The sequence below is a fragment of the Callospermophilus lateralis genome, chromosome 1 (genome assembly GCF_048772815.1).
Source record: "Callospermophilus lateralis isolate mCalLat2 chromosome 1, mCalLat2.hap1, whole genome shotgun sequence".
Classification (NCBI taxonomy): Eukaryota; Metazoa; Chordata; class Mammalia; order Rodentia; family Sciuridae; genus Callospermophilus; species Callospermophilus lateralis.
This window is the reverse complement of record NC_135305.1, coordinates 169,644,400-169,660,004: the sequence shown is the minus strand read 5'-3', so window position 1 is coordinate 169,660,004 and position 15,605 is coordinate 169,644,400. Positions and strand designations below refer to the sequence as shown.

Below are 15,605 nucleotides of genomic sequence, written 5' to 3'. Positions count from 1 at the left end.
GGTTCCCTGGGCTGTTTTAAATGTGACCTTGTCTGACCGCATCTGAGAAGCTTGACTTTGATTTCAGATTAGGTTTCTCAGAAAGGTTCAGGAATCAAAGTGCCCACGGAGTCTGGACAAAGATCTGATCTGACAGCTTCTGTGGACCAGGCAAGAGGCTGGCCCTAATCAGCGCACCGAGACGGTCACCGTCCACCGCCTCATTAGCGGTTCCAGAAGTCATTACCGCTGGATCCTAAGCTGCTGGCTCAGGTTTTCAAGACACATTACTCCCCAATATAATGGTCCGGCTTTTTGGAGGGAAATGAATTTAAGAATGAAGAACAAAATGTGAACATGTGATTAAAAATAGATTTCAAGGTCCTTTCCCTCAATTCAATATTTCTCATTTCCCCCACTAACTTGGTGATTTCCTTAGCTTACATTACCAAAGTACCCTTTCATGCCTCATAGATAAATAGCTCTGTGTCAAACAAGGAGCCTCATGTTAATTCAGCCACGGTCACCAAGCAGGCTCATGGTTAAACCATCCAAAGGCATGTTTTTTTTTAGTAAATCAAGCCATTATAAAAGTTTCAATGGGAGCGAGTAGAGAAGTTTAAAATGTGGGTGTCAACACGTTTAGATTTTTCACTTTAGAAGGTGGAAACATGCATTTGATCTTTCATCTTCTGAATGCTATGATTTGGAGTAGTTATTCTGGAAAAATCTTAATAGTATTCAGTATGGAAGAAAAAAGTCCAATTCACTGGGTGAGGTGGTGCATGCCTGTAATCCTAGCCACTCGGGAGGCTGAGGCAGGAGGATCCTTGAGTTCAAAGCCAGCCTCAGCAACTTAGTGAGGTCCTAAGCAACTCAGGGAGATCCTGTCTCTAAATAAAATACAAAATAGGGCTGGGGATGGGGCTTAGTGGTCAAGTGCCCCAGAGTTCAATCCCTGGAACCCCCCAAAATTAAAAAAAAATAGGAAAAAATCTACTTTGGCTACTCAGTGGAAATTGGATATGAATATAGCATGGGTGGAAAGAAGAAGAACCACTCAGAAAGCTACTGAAATTGTCCTGGCAAGAGATAATGGTGGCTTGGATTAGGCTTCACTGTCTGGGTGGGGAAGGGTGGCAAACTAAAACCGTGTGTGTTTGTGTGTGTGTGTGTGTGTGTGTGTGTGTGTGTGTGTGTCTGTCTATCTATCTATGTATCTATGTATCTATCTATCTATCTATCTATCTATATATATATATATTTTGGTGTATACATGATATTGCCCAATGAATCCACTGTGGGGTAGAGGTTGAGGGGCAAAGTCAAGGGTGACTTTCAGTTTTCTGTTTTGGATTATTAGATAGATAATAATAACATCTACCACCCTGTTAAGAGATGGGGAGTACCGGGAAGAACCGCATGGGGAGTCAAGAATATATTCATTGGTAGGAAATGGGCTGGACATCAGGGATATGGCATCGTAGGTGGTAACATTTGCTTGATCAGAGTGAAGAAACATAGTTCTATTAAATCAAATGAACAGGCATGAACTTAAAGCAAGGGTATCCTTAGGGATAGTCATTCCTACATACAAACAGTCCGAACAAGCTGTCTCTTGCAATGAGGAGGGTGATGGAAGGTGATGGAAATACTGATTAAGTAAACTGCTATGGTCAGCAGAGGACACAGCTTAAAAGAAGGCCGCCATACCAGGGTGGCAGAATCAGCAGAGGCTTAACTGTCTCAAACACGTTATGTGCCAGGAAGTGCCCTAAGACTTGATGTGTATTATCTCACTTAATCATTTCAATAACCAATGGCGCTCAATACCAGAGATAGGTGCTATTATTGGAGACACGTAGTGCTTTCACAGTGTTGTCCCCACAAGGGCTTTGAATCCTAATTCTCACAAGCAGGTCTGTTTCTGTTGGGAACAATAACCACACATTGGAAAAGTAATTTAATCATCAACAATCTACCTGATAGTAATTCATCTGATGTGTGTCACTGATGCCGCCACCGTATATACTGCTAATGAAATGGGGTTGGATGAAGGAATTTCTACATAGCATGCCTTAAAGGTTTTATTTTGGGGGGGGGGAGTACAGGGAATTGAACTCAGGGCACTTGACCACTGAGCCCCATCCCCAGCCCTAGTTTGTATTTTATTTGGAGACAGGGTCTCACTGAGTTGCTTATGGACTCCCTAAGTTGCTGAGGCTGGCTTTGAATTCTCAATCCTCGGCTTCCAGGATCCTTGGGGTTACAGGCGTGCACCACTGCCTCTGGCAATATCTTTTTAATATCTAGACTAGCTGCATCCTACCCATTCAAATGTGCATTTTTTTCCTTCCTTGAGGACTTGAATGGAAGCACCTTGGGTGTGGGGGGAGGGGAGAATGTAATACTTTGCATGAGTCACCACACATATTCCTTGCCTGAAATCATTAAGATCTGAAAGTGATTAGGAACCGCTCAAGGTATCTAATCTGACAGCAAACACTTCATTTAATGCTTTCTAAATGACCAATGAAGAAAAGCAGCTGTTGATGGAAATGTTCAAAAATAACAGGTTTATTCATGGGTCTGGGATGACTTCGTAAAGGAGCTGTCATTTCGATAATCAAATAAACACAGGTTTTAGCTCTTACGTTCTCAGGGAAATTTCCATCTGATCACTTCTAGTCCTTTTCCAGGCAAAGAGGACTTTCACATCAGTGTGCGTCACTGGGCTGTAATAGCTATATTTAGTGCATCACCTACTCCATGTTATTTATTGGCTACGTATGGGAGAGCTCTTGGTCTTGGGAACATTTAATTCCCTAAATTTTCAGCTGAAATAGCCTCTTGCTTTGCCAGTAGGATTCTAATATTTTTTTTTTCCTCCTGGGAAACAACCCAACTTATTTAAGAGATTGATTTCCCCCACAACTTGGAGCAAGACTGGTGAACAATGTAGAATCACAAAATCAAGTATCCCAAATGCTGGGGTTTTCTGGCTTTGTTCTTTTTAATTAATTTTTGTATTTGTTTTAATTAGTTATACATGACAGTAGAATGCATTTATGCACTTTGGTAGATCATACATAGATGGGATATGATTTCTCATTTTCCTGAGTGTTCATGTTGCAGAATCCTATTGGTCACACAGTCACATTTTCAGGAATTCAGAGGGGATGCTGGGATGAGGAGTTTGTTCAGATCTGGGGTTCACACCTTCCATAAGGACAGGCTAAGAGTTTGAAATCTTACATTTCAACTCATCTGGTGGAAATGAAATTCAAGATGTGGGCAGTGTGTTCACAACCTCTCTCCTAGGGCTTGCTCTCTCTTGAGTGGATACAGAACCGAGAGATTTGGGTCCTGTGTCCTGTTCTGGTTCCTTTTATTGGTTCTTTAACTTACACTGGGAAGCATAATTTCTTTTCTTTCTTTCTTTCTTTTCTTTTCTTTTCTTTTTTTTTTTTTTTGGTGGGGGAGATTGAATTCAAGGGCACTCGACCACTGAGCCCCATCCCCAGCCCCTATTTTGCATTTTATTTAGAGACAGGGTCTCCCTGAGTGGCTTAGGGCCTCACTAAGTTGCTGAGGCTGGCTTTGAACTCACGATCCTCCTGTCTCAGCCTCCAGAGCTGCTGGGATGACAGGCGTGGGCCACCATACTCGGTGACAATTTCTTAATCATTAAGAGGCCATCAAATAACCCCGTGTGTCTTCCTGGGTGAGAAGACCTGGAGACCTAAAGAGAACAAGATCCCCAAGGGTACTGCTGAGGCCTGGGACCTCACCATGAAGATGGAGTCACACACAGAGTTGGTAAGTCCACCAAATGCATCAAGGAGGAGGAGGAGGGAAAGGTGGGGGTCAGGGATGCACAGGCTCTGGTTAGAAGGAAGCTTCTGGGTGGGGTTACAAGATGCTGGGGCTTAGAGGAAGTCCTGGTGAGGATTGGGTGCCAACCAGGACCACTGAGCCAGAGCAGATGCCTCCTGATACCTACGGGGTTAATGGATGGCCCCGGGGGTTGGGGGTGGGGCGGCAGCCTTTGCTTATTTAGTCTCTAGGCACAGGTGATTCACAATCAGGATGGATGAGATGGAGACCCTGTATATTGCAAATGTGTCACAGGGGATGCTGATAAAGGATATATATATATATATGTATGTATGTATGTATTTGTACCAGGGATTGAACCCAGGGTGCATAACCACTGAGCCCCATCCCCTGCCCTGTTTTGTATTTTATTTAGAGACAGGGTCTCACTGAGTTGCTTAGTACCTCGCTTTTGCTGAGGCTGGCTTTAAACTCGAGATCCTCCTGCTTCAGCCTCCCCAGCCGCTGGGATCACAGGCGTGCATCATCACGTTCATCAAGTATTACATATTTCCAAACCCAGAGCTGGTTGACAGCAGTTTAGAAATGACAAGGACTGAAAGGCCAGGAGCCCTGCCAAGTTAAGCCAGGACTCTCCTGGGGTCTTTTTCTAACCAGGTGGTAGCATCACCCCAAGGCAGGTGGGTCAAATCCTGTTTGCAGACAGGAAATGGTCTTTCTGGTCTCTCCAAGGTCTTTTGCCTGTGATTTCACAGAATTTGAAAATAACATCTAAAATCACTTTCCTTTAAATAATATTCGGTTGTACCTTTTCATCACAAGAAAGCTCTTATTGAAACAAAGTCAGAGCTCACCTGAAGAGTGTACTATTGGAGATGTCATGCGTATGCTCAAGGGACAGGCCTGGCTGTGCCAATCACAGTGACAAATGAAGGTGCATGTTGCATACGGGTCACACCATTAGGAAAGGGGAACAGATCCTGCCTGTTGCTACTATTCCACGGGGGAAAGAAAATCCAAGTTCAAGGATGCAGACTTAGGGACCAAAGTCTCACACACAGCTCCACGAAAGGCCCAGGAAACCACGTGGGCTCGCCAAGTAGGAAAGACAGAAGGGGCCACTCACGCACGTGTCCTTCCTGCTTCCTAGGCTGTGGCCAGTCAGCAAATATGGATGGAAGTCAATGATCACGAGAGAGCTGTAGCCACAGACACATGGTAAACCAAATGTCGTGTTTCCATAAAGAAAGATCCACCTAGAATCGGACTCACAGCGCTCATGCTGAACGAATCTGGCACAAGCTATTTAGATTCAAAAAAGCTATGCTGAGCTATTCTTTTCCTTGGAGCAAAATGACCTTTTATTGAGTTTTGACTGTAAGCAGAAACTATGCTGAAGTCTACTGGCTTCTCTCAATTCCAGAAGTGTCCTTATCACCCAGGAATCATCAGGATTCCTCCTTATAGATAAGAAGACTGAGAATCAAAGAGTGATTCCACTTGCCCTGGGTCACCAATCCAGGTCACAGCAGAGTCAGGCTTTCTAGATAGCACAGAGGTGTCTAGAACCATCTGATCATCCTAAGGCTATCCAGGAGAAGTGACCCGATTAAATCAGCAGGTTGCTCACGTCTGCCTACTCATGACAAAGTGGCAACAGGACCCTGGGCTATTTCAGATTTCTCTGCTTCCTCTACCTCTCAGGAGGAATGAGGATAAGCCAGTGATGGTTCACACCTGTCATCCCAGTGGCTTAGGGGGCTGAGGCAGGAGGACCTTGAGTTCAAAGGCCAGCCTCAGCCACTTAGTGAGAACCCTGCTTGTAAAGGTATATTCTAAAAAAAAAAAAAAAAAATTGTCTACAGAGTCTAAGATGAGAACTCGTTTTGTTGAGGGGTGATTGAAACAGGGCCTTAGCACATGGTAGGCAAGCATGTACCCACCAAGCTATAGCCACAGCTCACTGAGGAGTCTACTAGAGACTTCAACAGGCACAGCAGGGATAAGTCAGGCAAAATCCCATCCTTATGAACGAGTGAAGCGCTGTCTTTTCTAAAGGGCACAGAGAGGTCCACGGGACAGACGCACATGCTGAAGATTCTGTTTCTGAAAAGATTCATCTTTTCCTCCTACAGATGATACCAATACGGGGACCTCTCATCAACCAACAGAAAACTAAGGTACCTCATCCAAATGCCATGCATCTTCTCTATTCTATATTTTTCTTTCTCAACTCGAGCCGTTTCTCTTTAGTATTTTGTGATATCAGTTCTTCAAAGGTCCAGAGACAGACTCGGCACCAGAGATAAGAATCAGCAACTGTGATCACGTCACCCTATACATTCTACATAGTCACTCGTTTCCTTGCTGTGCCCAGGTACTGTGGGAGTGGTCACAGTCCTGGGTCAAAAAAAGCATAGCTCCAGCCAGGTGCGGTGGCACACACCTGTGATTCCAGAGCCTGGGGAGGCTGAGGCAGGAGGATCTCAAGTTCAAAGTCAGCCTCAGCAACTTAGCAAGGCCCTAAGCAACTCAGTGAGACCCTGTCTCTAAATAAAATATGGCTCAGTGGTAGAGCACATGCCTGGCATGAACGAGAATCTGAGTTCCATCCCCAGCACCAAAAAAAAAAAAAAAAAAAGGCTTTTATAGGACTTCTCACAAAACAAGAATGGCTTTGAACAGAAATACCAAGAACCAAAAATATTGAGGAGGAACAGGGAGCAAGCTTCACCAGGAAACAAGGGCTCTGACTTGAGAGCATAAAGCCAGGGTTGACAGTCCTGATGGCTGTTTGTGTCGGGGACCACCCTGGCACTTATGACCACAGAAAGAAGCTGAGAAGCATGAGATTGGGAGGGAATAGCCTAGAAAAAAAAGGGATGTGGGAGTTACTGTCATTCCAGCCAGATGGGACACTTGGCCATCCCCACTGGCCCCCCAACGTCCAGACTTCACAATTCTACAAAGATCTACGAAAAGGAACTAAGACTCGCATGTCAACTTTTGGAGCACATGTGAAGGCTGCTGTCAATATAAGAGCCAAGTAGGTGGCCCTGCCTAACAGGGTCAATGGCAGGACCAGGAACATAAGGGGACACAGTAAGAGGCGTCCCTGCCCTCCACTTCCCATTATTACCCCCCTTCCCTGCAGAGAATTAGGGGACACAGGGCTCTCCAGCTGTCCCTTCACAATGTAACAACTTCATAGCAGAAGGGGAAATGTATTTTAGCATTAGATACAGCAGTACCTGAAATTAGTTACATAAGCTGTGGAAACCCAATCAGGGTTCCTTTTGCTCTGCAAGGGTCTGATTATTACAGTTTTTCTCCCTATCAAGAAAGCTGGGAGTGGTGGTGCACACCTGGAATCCCAGAGGCTCCGGAGGCTGAGGCAGGAGGATTGTGAGTTCAAAGCCAGCCTCAGCAACTTAGTGAGGTTCTAAGCAATTCAGTGAGACCCTGTCTCTAAATAAAAAGGAAAAAAGGTGGGGGGTGAGAAAGGGGATCAGTGATTAAGCACCACTGGATTCACTCCCCAGTACTAAAGAAGAAGAAGAAGAAGAAAGAAACAGGGAGGGGGATGGGAACAGGAAAGACAGTGGAATGAATAGGACAGAACTTTCCTGTGCTCATATATGAACACACGACCAGGGAAACTTCACATCATGTCCAACCACAAGAATGGGAAGTTAGACTCCATGTGTGTATTCTATGTCAAGATGCACCTGACTGTCATGTATAACTAAAAGGAACAAATAAAACAATTTAAAAAGAGAGAAACAAAAGCTAAGAAAATCTGCAAATGTGGTACCTGATGAGTTCTACTGGGCCTATCCAGGGCACCCCTGGGAACATGATGCCCGCCCCATCACCAGGCCCTGCCACCCCCCAAGTGTTCTTGGAGTCCCCTTTCTTAAGCACTTGACCTATTTCTGCAGGACTTACTTATTTTTTCCCTTTCAACCTTATAGCTCGTGATTCTTTGCAACGTGACGGCACTAGAATAACGATGTTGGCGTTTTCAGAGAAGACGTGGAAACCCTATCAGGAGCCCTCCCTCTGTGCTGGCTATGGGAGTGTCTCTGAAAATCCTGTCTGGAGGACAGGGAGGGGCAGGGGCGAGACGCCCCCAGGATCCTGACTCTCAGCTGTTCCAAAGGTGAGTGAGGAAATGTCTGAATACATCGCTGATGGGGAAGCTATGGCGGAGGGGGACAGCGACCAAAGGTTTTGGTATTTTCAGGTGATCAAAGTTCTGGGCTGAAGGGCCCAAGGCCACCTGGAGATGTCATTCTGCCTGCGATGACAGTGCTGCAGCAGTCTCACTTGATGTTCTATGCTATTGCCCAGGGCGATCAGGGTCAGATCTGGGGAGCTTAGGACACCATCAGGAATGTTTCTGCCCAAAAACAGTCCCTGCGGCCTGTCTGTGCTACGTGCAGTTTGTCTCATGTTCCCAACACACTTCCACCCTCTAAATCTTATCCGTTTCTCAATATGCTACATATATGTCCATCAAACATTTTAAAGACACCAGGACAGCCAGGCACAGTTGCATAGATCTGTAAATCCCAGCCACTCAGGAGGCTAAGGCAGGAGGATTACAAGTTTGAGGCTAGTCTAGGAAATCTAGAGAGACTTTATCTCAAAAATAAAGAATCAAAAAAAAAAAAAAAAAAAAAAAAAAGGACCGGGCGGCTCATGCCTGTCATCCCAGCTGTTGGGGAGGCTGAGGCAGGAGGATTGAGAGTTCAAACCTAGCCTCAGCAATTTAGCGAGACTCTGTCTCAAAATAAATAAATAAATAATGATAATAATAATAATAATAATAAAGGGCTGGGATGTGGTTCAGTGGTAAAGTGCCTCTGGGTTCAATCTCCAGTACCTAAATAAGTAAAGTTAATTTAATTTGATTTAATAAAAGCCACCAGGACAGAGTGCATTCCACTGTCTGAATTCTTGCCTTTCCTCATAAGCTTAGTGCTAGGGTAGCATCTTTACAGACTAGCTGCCCAGTATACCATGGAGTCTGCCCTTTGTATCTCTTTGGAGTTGGGGTTCCTGGATCCAACCAACCGCATATTAAAAACATTCAAGAGCCAAGTTCAGTGGCGCACACTTGTAATCCCAGTGGCTTGGGAGGCTGAGGCAGGAGGATTGCAGGTCCAAAGCCAATGTCTGCAAAAGCGAGGCACTAAGCAACTCAGTGAGACCCTGTCTCTAAATAAAATACAAAATAGGGCTGGGGATGTGGCTCAGTGGTCAAGTGCCCCTGAGCTCAATCCCCGCCTTCCCCTCCCCGAAAATAAAACATTCAGGAAAAACCAAAAACTGCATCTGTACCTAACATGCAAGATTTTTTCTTGTTATTATTTCCTAAAAGATAGAATATAACAATCATTTATGAAGCATTTATATTTTATTAGGCATTATAAGCAGTCTGGAGAAGATATAAAATTTCAGAAGGAGATGCATGAACTATATGCATGCACTACACCACTCTCTGTAAAGGACTAGGCATTTGCATCTGCAGATTTGGGTATCTGTCTGGGATCCTGGAACCAATTCCCTCTGGTTACCAAGGGGGCAGTGTGCTGAAGAGTTTGCAACCTTTTTTTGGGGGGAGGGGAGTCAACTTATATAATCACTTGGCTTTGGTTGGATATTAATGCCACCTAGAAACTGAGATGAGAATAAACATCTGAGTGGAATCCAGGGAAATGTATCTCAGCCGGAGGGGAAATTAGCTGTTTGCCCCCCAATCTTTCATTGCTGGGCTGCTAGTCAGAGAGCACACAGTCACTGCTAATATGCATGATTCAAAATCTTCCTGTCTTTTCTTGTTCCCTCCTTCTGCCCATCTTTGGGCAAAGAAATTACTCACAAGTGCCACCATGAAAGGATGAATTCAACATAGAAATTGGCTAACATGCAAATGGCAGACAACAGGAAGGCTGGGCATTAGGAAGGACTACAATTATATTTGGTGGTTTTCTGAAAATTGAAATTATTTCTGTACTACTCTAAGATTTAATCAGATGGGAACCCAAGGACTGAGGCAGAGGAACGTGGTGGTTAGGAACATGGTTTGGGGACTAGTCAGAACTGGTTTGGCTAGTTCCACATATTCCTCAGTTTTCTTATGCAAGATGCGGTGGCACAAGATCCTCCCTAAGGCTCAGGAGGCTGAGACAGGAGGATCGAGAGTTCAAAGCCAGCCTCAGCAACTCAGTGAGGCCCTAAGCAACTCAGCATCTTCTTTCAAATGTCTCCTTCTTAACTGAGACTTCCCCAAACCTTCTTAAAATAATAGTTCCTACCCTCTCTCTTCCCTACTATGCCGTATCCATTTTTTCTGCCCTAGTTTAGTTTGCCTATAGCACTTATTTCCTCCTTTCATGAAATATATTTAATTCCCCTTATTTTGTTACTTATAGGTCTCCCCTTACTCTAGAACATAAGCTTGAAGAATTCACGTTTTTCTGTGTGTGTGTTTACTCAATGGATGGTGCCTGGTGTATGGAAACGCTCAACTAATGTAATTCACAAACACATGCATCCAATAATAGTCTAATAGAACCTAAAGCCACTTATCCTACCATAATACATAAGGACGAAGTAAAGATTCCGCCCAATGCACCATTTATCCTAAAGACCAGGTAAGTAACTATGGGACTCTCTAATCTCCTGTGTCCGTTCAATCCCAAACTAAGAGAGTACTCTTACGGCTTAAAATGTAATTCATAACTGCACAGCTACGCAGATCACAGGTGACATTTAGGAGGAAGGTCATCTGAGAATGTAACATCAGACAAACAAATAAGTCGCAGAAGCTGGGAACTCGAGACACTATGCCACTATAGAAAAGCCAGGAGAACACTGAAAGTTCAGCTGGATATTGCCAGCACCCCAATGCCACACAGTGTCTTTCAGATGGAAAAACACAATAGACAGAGTGAAGACAGACTGCAAAGAAATGACCTAGACAAGACAGAGTTCTAGCTAGGCTCAGTGGTGCACGCCTGTGATGCCAGTGGCTTGGGAGGCTGAGGCAGGAGGATCGTGAGTTCAAAGTCAGCCTCAGCAACAGTGAGGCCCTAAGCAACACAGTGAGGCCCTAAGCAACACAGTGAGGCCCTAAGCAACTCAGTGAGACCCTGTCTCTAAATAAAATACAAAACAGGGCAGGGGATGGGGCTCAGTGGTTGAGTGCCCCTGAGTTCAATCCCCAGTTGGGGGTGGGGGGAAGCAATGTCCCCCTACATTCATGCCATTCTTTAAAAGCTGATCACTGGTGCCAAAATGCAGACTGTCTGCCCGTCACCTGGGGCACACGGGCACACCCTGACTTCTTCCTGCCTCCCAGGTGAGTGGTGCTGCTAGATGTTGAGACTCACAGCCTGGCAAGACGATTGCACACCGACTTCTGGCTCATCCTTGAAAACCTCGTTTGGATCTGGGAGCCCTGCATGCCTGCCTGGGAGCTCATGCAATGTTTCGCAGGAATGTGAACTCTTCAGAGAGCAGAGCTTCTAATGGCTCTGCTGTCATTACACAGAGTTGGCAACTGTCCCTTTAACTCTGACTTCCGAATGGGACACCTGCCTCTCCTCGCCAGAGGCTACATTTTTGGCCCAAGTTCAGTTGAGCTAATCCTTTGAGATCAGGGGTTACTAGGCTGTGCCTGGTAAGCTGGCCCGGAACATCCCTGGTCACTACCTCTAGATCCCAGGAGCACTTCCTGCACAATATGTCATCACCAAAACTGTCCCCAGGCATTGCTGTAGGTCTACAGGAGGATCAAAATCACCGCTCATTGAGAACCACTGAACTATCCCTAAGGTTCTCAGGAGTGACTTAGTTTTAAGTCACAGCTTGTTTATGTTGGGAGTTTCAAAGAGCCTTCTGCATATCAATGCAGCCAGGTTAGGGGCTCAGGGCAAACAGGTGCGGAGGCTACCAGGGGGGTTATGGAGAAGGTGTGTGTCCACCGGGAAATCAGTTCCCACACACAGCAATAAAGATCCCGGTCACAATGAACAACCGTGTTCTTTGGGACAGCACTTCCTCCCTGACGTCATGTCTGTGACCTCTACCCAGGGGTTCCAGATATGTCAGGTCTGACTCAAAGACAGCCAAGGACAAGGAGAGAGGGACCTCAAGGGTGAGTCCTGCAAATAGCAAGGCAGGGATTGAGGTTTTTATTTATTTATTTATTTATTGTTAGGCTCCAGGAAAACTAACATCATACATTTTTGGAAAAAGTCTTTAGTTTTCAAAGGAATCTGGAGTTTGGGTAGCAATGGGTTGAAAAAAAAATATGAGGGGGAGCTCTTCATATGATCTGATATTTACTGGAATTTAATAGTAAGACTCATAGTGAAAGCCAGGAATTGGCATTATTCCCAGAGACATTTTATTTCAGCTGCCTGGGTGGGAGGAGAGAGAGGGAGGAAAGGAGAAGACCAGGAGAGAGAAAATCGTGGGGAAAAAAAAATCAATGAAAAAGTAGGAAGAGATCTGTTTCTCTTGTGCTGTGGCTGCAACTGCTACTCCTCTTAGTATCATTACAGTGCAAATCTGGGATTAAAAACAGCTTCCTAAAGTACGTCAGAATTATTTTTGGGGGCGGACTAGGAATTGAACCCAGAGGTGCTCTACCATGGAGCCACATCCCCAGCCCTTTTTATTTTTTGAGACAGGGTATCTGAGTTGCTTAGGCCTTTGCTAAATTGCTGAGGCTGGCCTCGACCTCCTGATCCTCCTGTCTCAGCTTCCCAAACTGCTGGGATTACAGGCCTGCACCACCATGCCTGGCTCAAGTCAGAAATTTAAAAATACTATAATAAAACCAGCTCTGTTCTTCACTCCCTTGGGAAAGAAAACACATACTCTGTGTGTGTGTGTGTGTGTGTGTGTGTGTGTGTGTGTGTATTAAATTTTAACAAATAATTTATTTTGAAAAATTTCCAACTTAAAGAATATTGCAAAAACATTACAAAGGTCTCCCTTATCCCTTCCGAATGGGACACCTGCCTCTCCTCACCAGGGGCTCCAATTTTACCAACCCTGCTCCTCCTGCCTCTATATTCATTATTTAGTCTTTTTCTGAACAATTGGAGAGCAAATCATAAACCTAATATCCCATCATCTCCAAAACCTTGGTCTGCAAAAACCTTCTCCTACATGAATATCATATAACTAAGTCAAGGTATAGAAGGATCCTATGTCTTTTCTTTTTTTTAATGATTTCCTCCAATCAGTTTTTTATTTTTTTAAAATTTCTAGATTAGTGATGAGAAGCTCAGCTCCTGAGTAGCTGGGCTCATTTATTCATTCATTCGTTTAACATTTATCGTCTGCCCACGTAAAGTATATCATGCTCCTTAACTGTGGGCATGTGTGCCAGAGGAAATTAAGGTTTGGAGCAGGTAAATAAATCATTTGGCCAGCAAGTTTGTCACTTAACCCTTGATGGGATCTGTCTACATTTCCTCCCTTTTGTCTTCGCTAAGAAAAAGAAAGCAAATCCCTCCTGTTTTTTTTCTGTTATCCTTCTGTTCACCTTAGCAAGTTCCCCAACCATAAGCAGGTCTTGTCATTCGCTGGCCACTTGGGCCAACAAACACAGGAGTTGGGAGGATGAAGGGGAAGGGGAGGAAGCGGAGCCAGCCCAGGAGTCTCAGGGGCTGATGGTTTACCAGTGGGAGTGAACTGGACTTCACGTTGCTAAGAGTTCGAATCCTTCCATTCCTGTTAGCTCACAAAAAAGTCTGGGTGACATTTTGATGCATGGAGTGGCAGGTTTTATTTCAAATCTGAGCGTTATTAGTGTGAGGCCATTTTCAATAAATTTTAATTTCATTATTTTTTGTTAATTTGTTTGTAGTGCTACAGCACCTTGCTCCTCTCCCTGAAGAATCTGACCACCGCCACCACCATCTGCAAAAATCTCCTAAGTGGCTCTAATCAAATCTGATCTGTCCACCTAATTACCTAGATACCTACTGGGAAGCATTCAGATTTATTTTCTTGATTTTTTTTTCTGTTTCTCTTCATATATTAAAATGTCAGAAATAGCAACCCAAAGGGTACTTAATAAATACTGGATGAATTTCTCTTGAAATCTTTTAAGACCTCTGATAACTTGCACGTCCCTTGGTTTAATTTTTTATTTTTTGGGTACCAGGGATTAGTATTTCATTTAGAGACAAGGTCTTCCTGAGTTGCTTAGGGCCTCGATTTTGCTGAGGCTGGCTTTGAATTCATGATCCTCCTGCCTCAGCCTCCTGAGCTATTGGGATTGCAGGTGTGTGTCACTGTGCTCCGTCCCTCAGTTTATCTTTAAGAGCAAGGATTTTCTCACAATTTGCTTGGGTTACCCCATGAGCAAAGTCTACAAATGACTCCAGAATGTTTGAAGTCATCACAATCTGGCACGACCAAAAAAAAAAAAAATCTTTAATTGTGGCTTCAAAGTCATAAAATTCTGTGTTCAAATCGATCGCAATGTGATCTAGGGTCAACTAATTTCTCTGATAGTGTTGACTTCAACAAGTATAGGGGAGTCAATTAGACAATGTAGGTGAATTGCTTAGCATAATCTCTTGCCCAAAGCAAAAGATCCACAATTTAAGTGATTGTTATATGAAAAACTCAAAGTCCTCCCTATAATTCTGGAGGACACACACTAAGTGGGTGGAAATCAGTTCTTTTGCGGATTACTGCTGCAACTATCAAACTTTGGGAGCTACTTCAGAAGAAAGTGGCTTGGGGAGAATCATTTGAATTATTTTTCTCTTTGGTGCTTAGTCAACATGAGAAGGAGCTTCATGGACCAGAAAGAGCTTCAGACGGCCTGACTGCAGGATCATAGTTTAGTTCAGGATGGGCAGGGGGGCGGTCAAACAAACAAACAAACAGCTCTATCTGGCCACTAGAAAAAAGAATTGATGACATCACTCATTTGTGGCTAATGCTGTTCCATAAATTTAGATTTTGGGGGTCCTCAACATGAGGTGACTGAATGAACCCATAAGGGTTTTCTGAACACCGAAGAGGATGAGGATTGCAAAGTTAACAGATGACAAGCTCTCTGGGCTTGGTGGCTCATGCCTGTAATCCCAGTGACTCTGGAGGCTGAGGCAGGAGGATCGAGAGTTCAAAGCCAGCCTCAGCCACTTAAGAGAGGCCCTAAGCAACTCAGGGAGACCCTGTCTCTAAATAAAATACAATACATGACTGGGGATGGGGCTCAGGGGTTAAGCACCCCTGGTTCAATCCTTGCTACTGCCCCCCAGCCAAAAAAAAAAAAAGCAAAAATAGATGAGAAGCTCCATGCTGGAGGAGACACTGCCTCAACTCTGAATCTTCTGATGGGTCCTTAAAACAGAACCCTACAAAGCTAATTTGCTCCATGTCACCTGCTGGGTTCAGCAACCAGGAAGTGCTGCCTTCCTAAAACTCTTCCTGCAAGGAGAGAACCGTCTCTGGGAACTGCAGAGGTATGGTGGCCACCTGATGCTCTTCCCTTCTGCCTTCTGCTGAAAGCACCCACCGAGCCGTGCCCTTTCGACCCACTGCACACATACACCTGCTTTCTCCTTAAGTGAACTTACTGCCACCGTGAACTTGAACTGTGAGATACACGAGAGTTTGTTTTAACAGCTGCTTTGACAATGAAGCCTTGCATCTCCTCCTCTGGGGACAGCTGTCCCTACAGCCTGTCTTTCAGCTGATCTCTGATTTCCCTCCTGCCAGCTGTCAGGGAACACCCACCCACGTCT

At 44.6% G+C, this 15,605-nt stretch overlaps 1 protein-coding gene across 3 annotated transcripts in view; it reads right to left on the bottom strand.

Annotated features, from left to right (window-relative positions):
* Adamts9 (ADAM metallopeptidase with thrombospondin type 1 motif 9) overlaps positions 1-15,605 on the bottom strand; it is a 156,340-nt gene that overhangs the window by 46,334 nt on the left and 94,401 nt on the right. The gene's annotated exons all lie outside the window — the stretch shown is intronic.